The sequence below is a fragment of the Peromyscus eremicus genome, chromosome 10 (genome assembly GCF_949786415.1).
Source record: "Peromyscus eremicus chromosome 10, PerEre_H2_v1, whole genome shotgun sequence".
Lineage (NCBI taxonomy): Eukaryota > Metazoa > Chordata > Mammalia > Rodentia > Cricetidae > Peromyscus > Peromyscus eremicus.
In genome coordinates this window covers 69,666,430-69,674,150 of record NC_081426.1, presented here as the reverse complement: position 1 = coordinate 69,674,150, position 7,721 = coordinate 69,666,430, and the positions used below count along the sequence as shown (strand labels likewise).

Here is a 7,721-nt window from a genome sequence, read left to right as displayed (position 1 = left end):
GTTGACTCACAAAACTTCAAAACAATCATCTTTGGTTTATCCCAACGCTCTTAGTGTTTAGATCTATGTGGTACCTACCATCAGGGACTGCACTGTGTATTCTCTTTCCTAGAACCATATGAGTTGAATGTCTTTGTTACTGGGAAACTTGGGGAGCCCCACCTTGGGTACCAAAGGTTACTGGGGACACTGAGGCCTTTGCAGGGGGAGGTTTAGTCTCATCAATGAACAAAGTTTTAAAAACTGACTCAGGAAGATGGCGCCGAAAGCGAAAAAGGATGCTCCTGCCCCTCCCAAAGCCGAAGCCAAAGCGAAGGCCTTGAAAGCCAAGAAGGCAGTGCTGAAAGGCGTCCACAGCCACAAAAAGAAGAAGATCCGCACGTCACCCACGTTCCGGCGGCCCAAGACCCTGTGGCTCAAGAGGCAGCCTAAATATCCTTGAAAGAGCGCGCCCAGGAGAAACAAGCTTGACCACTATGCCATCATCAAATTCCCCCTGACCACTGAGTCAGCCATGAAGAAGATAGAAGACAACAACACACTTGTGTTCATTGTGGATGTCAAGGCCAACAAGCATCAGATCAAACAGGCTGTGAAGAAACTCTATGACATTGATGTGGCCAAAGTCAACACCCTCATAAGGCCTGATGGAGAGAAGAAGGCGTATGTTCGGTTGGCTCCTGACTATGATGCTCTGGATGTTGCCAACAAAATTGGGATCATCTAAACTGAGTCCAGCTAGCTAATTCTAAATATACTTTCTTACCATAAATAAAAAAAAAAAACTGACTCAGAAGAGAACTAGATGACAATTTTATTAAAGTTTGAGAGAAACTCAATAGGGCAGGGAAGCTATGAATCTTGGCATCTGTTTAAAGAAAGTTAACAGAAAAAGTGAGAGAGAAAACCATGCCTTTTAAGTTAGGGTCTAGTAGACAGGTTCAGCAATGGACGAAGATCAGCTGCATGGCAAAGTGGGTTGTAGGGACTAGCTCAGAGAATGAGTGAGAAGTCTCAAGGGTCAGGGAAAGCATACCAAGCTTGGGGAATTATCCAGAAGAAAATGATAGCAAGAAGGAAAGGGAAAATTTAGTGCTCAGAAAATCAGACAACAAAATAAAATAGAAGATCCAGAAAGACAACAAGACTATGGTCAGATAAGGAGGCAAAGCATATAGTGGATAAAAGATAGCCTATTCAACGAATGGCACTGGTAAAACTGGGCATCAATCTGCTACAGAAAAATGAATGTAGACTTGTATTTTTCACCTCATACCAAAAAAAATCAATTCAAAATATATCAAGGACCTTAATTTAAAACATGAAATACTGAAACATCTAGAAGAAACTATTCCAGAAGTTTCTGAATAAGAAAACTGATATCACAGGGACTAGCCCCAAGTATTAACAAAGGGGACTAAAGGAAAATAAAGTCTCTGAATGACAGAAGCAACTATTAGCAGAACACACAGCACACAGAATGAGAGAACATCTTTACTGGGCTCAGAGCTCAGATCCAGAAACTACAAAGAATTTCAGAAATTATACCAAGCAAATAAATTGGCAAAAAAAAAAAATGGGAAAAGTCTCTGAATATACAGTTTTCAAAAAGAAGCAGAAATGAGTAATAATTATTTTTAAAGGCGTTCACTATCTCAGGCCATCAGGGAAATGCAAATTAAAACTACTTAGAGATACCTGTGCAATTCAATCAGAATGGCTATCATCAAGGAATCCAACAGCAAATGTTGGAGAAGATATGAAGAGAGAAAAAGCCTTATTTACTTCACTATTAGTGGGTATGCAGATTAATTCTGCATTATGGAAATAAGTTTGGAGGTTTATCAGAAAAAAAATAGAATAGAACTACCATATGGCGCAGCTATTTTACTCATGAGCATACACCCAGAGCACTCCATACACAACTATAGAGATATCTGCACCCCCATATGTGTTGTTGCCTTATTCAACTATAGTGAGGAAATGGAACCAACCTGGTATTCATTAACAGAAGAATAGATAATGAAAATTTGATATCTAAAAATGGAATACTATTCAGCTCTAAAAAATGAAATCACAAAATTTGCCAGAAATGGATGGGCTTAGAATTTACAATACTAAGTGGAGTCGCACAGTCTCAGAAAGAAAAAAAAAATATGTCCTCCCTCATATGCAGATTCTATCCTGTAATATATATATAAACATAACATGTAAAGTATAACATGTAGAACAAAGGAAGGGTCAACTTCAGGTGAGGAGGGAAGACTGAAGGCAACTGATGGACACTTGAGTCATGAAAGAGTCTAGAAAGCTAATTGTTTTTCTAGTTTGAAATCTGTCTTTGATGTTTCAGTTTTTGGTGGCAGATAATTGCGTAAACTATAACTGACAGTGTTAATGTGAACTCCAACGTGAAGCTTCACAGCTTTGGAAGGCTACTCCAACTGTATGGAAGTTCATTGAGATCTATAGACTTCAGGTCTGCCTAATTTCACTATGTGATTTATTTTTTTTTTATTTGCAAGTTCTTTGTGGTAAAGTTTTAATAAAAAGCTTTAGGAAGGAAAGTAGGAAAAAAGGAAGGAAAAAGTAAGGGAGAAAAGAAGGAAGAGAGGAAGGAAGGATGGAAGGAAGGAAGGAAGGAAGGAAGGAAGGAAGGAAGGAAGGAAGGAAGGAAGACACAAAGCATTCAGTCCAGCACCACAGAGCTCTCTGTGAGTGGCTACAAGCATCTGCAAGGAGAGAAGGGGCTTCTCGGAAGGAAAGGTACCTTACCTCATTAAGAGAATAATTGTGTTCTTTTGCTAATTATGTATCTTGGAATATCAAGTTTCCACCCTGGGCCAGGGCCTCAACAGAACGCAGATATCTTCATTGTTTTTATCATGCTTACATCTTAAAGAGGCACTTGCCTTTTCTAGAAAAGGTGAGGAAGTGAGGTGGAATCTGAAGTCCACATAGAGTGGTTCATCCCTAATAGCCTCCCAGCCTGCTAATATGTCCCTGTCTACCTAAGAGTCTGTATTAGATGAGGGTCATTTACTATCACTGTTTAAAATGGAGTATTTATTGAAAAATTAAATGCATTTATACTCAATATTTGGAACTACAATCATCTGTTTCATGTAAATTTAAGAACCACATACCTTTTTACATTAATTATTTAGAGAAGAATTCACAAAGGAGACTTCACACCTTTTTGAATGTGAGTGAGAAAAAAATTAGGTGGGTGAGCTGAAATTCATGCTAGACTTTGGGTCACTTGTGGTAGGTGTATTATGTTAACACCAGTGACAACAAGACAATGAGATAAATATTCCCCCAAAGAGTCTAACTCATGAAAGATAAATGAACTACCCATATAGTAGAGTTAGAAGCCATGCCCAGATCCCAGTGGACTGGAATGCTAAAGCATAAGTGTTATAGCAGTAAGGTAAAAAACTGAGTTTACCTCCAAGTGGGATCAAGTCATTGGTGAATGACGCCAACTACCTGGCAAGAGACTATCCCTCAGGAAAGTGGCTCCACATGAAGCCATGCTGAAGAAATAAAGGAATAACTCTCCCTTTAATGAGAAAATGTACTCTTCCAGATTTCCTGCCCCAGTACAGTCTCCTACAGAGCCTCTGGCATGCAACTTTGTAAGTCTGCCCACTTTTCTGAATTACTCAATGTCTTAGTTAGGGTTTCTGTTGCTATGAAGAGACACCATGACCATAGAAACTCTTATAAAGGAAAACATTTAATTGAGGTGGTGGCTTAGCGTTGCAGAGGTTCAGTCCATTATCATCATGGTGGGGAGCATGGTTGCATGCAGGCAGACATGGTGCTGGCTACATGTTGAGCAGAAGGCAACAGGAAATGACACAGTGTCACACACTGAATAAAGCTGAAGCAAAAGAGATCTAAAAGCCCCCACAGTGACACACTTCCTCCAACAAGGCCATACCTACCCAAACAAAGGCACATTCCCCAATAATGCCACTCCTTGTGGGCCAATTACATTCAAACTACCAGATTCCATCATAATGCAAAATGCATTTACTCCAACTTCAAAAGTCCCCATAGTCTCTCAATCTCAACAACGTTTCAAAGTCCAAAGCTCAAAGTCTCTGCTGAGATGTATGCAATCTCTTAACTGTAATCCTCTATAAAATCAAAATCAAAGACAGATCACATACTTCTAACATATAATGGCACAGGATATTCATTACCATTCCAAAATATAGGCAAGGGTAACATAGTGAGGAAATACTGGACCAAAGCAGGACCAAAAAACCAGCTAGGCAACTCCAAACTCTTCATCTCCATGTCCAATGTCAAAATGCTCTTCAGATTTCCAACTCCATTCAGCTTTGTTGACTGCAATGCACTTCTTTCTCTTGGGCTTGTTCCATTCCCTGGTGGCAACTCTCCTTGGTAGGTATGCCATGGCCCTGGCATCTCTAGCACCTGGGAGTCTCCAAGGCAATCCAGGCTTCAGCTTCATAGCTTCATGCAATGGTCTCTCTAAGCCTTATTCAGGGACAGTTCTGACACATGCCTGGCCTTGGTAGCTTTCTTTAGACTCAGAACCAAATTCCATGAACAGTTTCTTCTATCCTTAATGGTAAAGCCAGAACAACATGGCTAAAGCTGCCAAGTTCTGCTGCTTTCTGGGGCTAGAACATGGCCTCCTCATTCAATTATATCTTCCCCAACTTTCTGTTTTAGATTGTTACCTTAACTTGGCTATTCTGGAACTTGCTCTATAGACCATGCTGGTCTCTAACTCAGAGATTCACCAGCTTCTGCCTTCCAAGTGCTGGGGTTAAAGGCATCCACTACCATATCCAGCTTTAAGTTTTCTTTAATTCCTTTTCACAAGTTAGAAACTTAATTGGGTGGGATATACCCTTAGGTCATCACTCTCTATTCGATTTCTTAATCCATTTATCTCCTTGAACACAGGATTTAGCTCTCCTCCACTTCCTGTGCCCATTTTCTCAATCTGTACATTTTTTATTTTGATTTGCTCAGCTTGCTCCTTTTCATTATAAATCTTCATTGGAGTCAACACTGATAACCACAAAACAAAGTCTGTACTAGGCTGTTTTGAGATTTCCTCTGCAAATGGAATTAATCCAAAACTCTTTAGCCTCAGGCAGACTTTTTGGACAAGGGCAAAAGGCAGCCACATTCTTCACCAAAATATCACAAGAAAGATGTCTAGGCAACATACTAAAATTCTTCTCCTCTGAAGCTTCTTGAGCCAGCCCCCCACAGTTCAAATCACCCTCAGCACCACTGTCTTCCATGCTCCTACTAATACAGCCCATTAAGCAGTGCTTAAAAGCATTCAACTGCTTTTCTAATCCACAGTCTCAAGGTCCATAGTCCTTCAAACCAAAACATGGTCAGGTCTATCACAGCAATACCCCACTCCCGGGAGCAACATCTGTCTTAGTTAAGATTACTATTGCTGTGAAGAGACAGCATGACCACAGAAACTCTTACAAAGGAAAACATTTAATTGAGGTGATGGCTTACAGTTTCAGTTCCGTCTGTTATCATCATGGCAAGGAGCATGATGGTGTGCAGGCAGACATGGTGCTGGCTATATCTCAATCCAAAGGCAACAGGAAATGACTCAGTGTCACATTGAGTGAAGCTTGAGCAAAAGAGATCTCAAAGCCCGCCCCCACATTGACACACTTCCTCCAACAAAGCCATACATCCTAATAGTGCTACTCCCTATGAGCTTATAGGGGGCAATTACATTCAAACTACCACACTCAGAAAAGGCTAACTTTCTTTTTCTTTTCTCTCTGGTATGTGTGTTTTTCCTAACGCTTCGTGCTTCTCTACAACTTTGAGCTTTCTTCTCTAAAGATCCAGTCCCTGTCATGTACCTACTTGTCTGCCATGTGACCAACTCCATGGTGGCTTAATTCAAATGATCTGTCTTTTTTTTTTTTCTTCTCCCCTTCATTCTCCTCTTCTGAATAGGTTTATAGCTTATATGCTTTGGGGCTTTTCTTTTAAATTTTAACAAAATTGTCTTCCATTTTAGTCTATTCTTAAGTTCATTTATTAACTACACTGAGAACCTCAAGAAGGACCCTGAATTCACTTATGTCATGTGATGGGCATAAATTAATTCCCCAAAAGTTCTGATTATGCAGGAACAAGTATTTCTCAAAACAGGCTTTAAGAAATCTCACGCAGAGAAGATCGACAGTCATTTTAACTGGACAGACAGGTTTCAAAAATTCTGGTCCAAATATTGTTAATTTTTCTCTCAATTGTAATCAAGCCCTTGCTGTAATAATTATGGAATTAATTGAAAAGGAAAAATTATATTGTGCATCATTTCCAGAGCTCAGTTAGTTGAAGCCCTTTTATACAAGTATTTGAGGCTAATGATGCATGTTCCTGGAATATTCTTAGAGAAACCTGACTCTACACTTGACTCGTCAAATAGAATAAAGATGAGAGGGTTGGGTGACTATCCACGGTTGCAAGTTTGTATCAGGTTTTGTGTAAATGTGTCATCAGTGAGGTCCAAGTGCATCAACAAAAAAACACATTAGGATGAGTTCTTATTATCTCTGGACCTCCAGAGTGAAGCTACTCTAAGCCAAGTGGCCAAACAGTTCACTTGCAAAATAAGAAGAAGAATTTTCACCAAAGGACCCGAGCACAGCAAAGTGAAATAAAGTTCTTGCCAAGTCAACCTTTACAAAAGAGAAAGGAAAATGTGATAGTGGTAAACGGTTTTGTCTATGAGCTCTTTTGAAACAGTATTTAATGTGTTTTCTATTGTAAATAACGTTTGACCTTCTCCTGTGATTTTGTTTGGAGAACATAATCCAGAGAAATAATGTTCCAGGAAAACTGCCATCAAGATGTTAGTATTCATTATTCTCAACAATGTGTGCTGGTGATGTGAACAGATCATGGCCTACCCTGCTTCCTCTCCTGAACAATAGCTGGCTGGTTTACAGATAAACTTTCAGAAGATAAAATGATGACTGAAATTTCAAGATACAGTTTGAAATTCTCTCTGGATAAGTCATTGTCCAGCTAACATATGTGTAATATGTCATATTCATCTGCATGTGCATCTACATAAACAAACACACATGGTGTTATTCTCCTTTTCTTTTTGTCACTTCCTTCTTTTACCTGACAATTCCTAAAAGACTTTAAGCTGGCTGTTATTAATATAAGCCACCCTTTCAACTGTCCATAAAACTCTCATCTTGAATGGGGTTGTTTTGAAAGGATTTGCATAGGCTAAAAGACGTATCTAAGAGTACTTTAGAGTCTTATAGCCTGCATTTGGATCCAAGTCCCCAAACAACATAATTGTGAGACTTCATTCAATTTGCTTAAATTTTAAAATTTTGCATTTCTCTTCTGAAAAGTAGTGCTTCTGGGAATACTGAATTATATGCTATCATAAAGGATTAGGAGGTGTGGCCTTGTTGGAGATGTGTCAGTGGGGGAGGGCTTTGAGGTTTCGAAAGACTTGTGCCATTTCCAGTGTTCTCTCCATGCCTCCTACTTGTGGATGAATACAAACGGGCTGGAGGAATGACCACCAGGCCTCAACCCAACACAAAGAACTACAGGAAACTAATGATGGCTAAGAGTGGAAGAAGTAGTCTTCCTTAGGAAAGAGCACACCAATACGTTATCATCCAGTACCAAATGATCAGCCCTGAAAACATACACAC

General features: G+C 39.6%; 1 pseudogene; it reads left to right on the top strand.

Annotated features, from left to right (window-relative positions):
* Nucleotides 1–256: 256 nt before the first annotated feature.
* Nucleotides 257–774, top strand: LOC131920697 (large ribosomal subunit protein uL23-like; annotated as a pseudogene).
* The last annotated feature ends 6,947 nt before the right edge of the window (nt 775–7,721 follow it).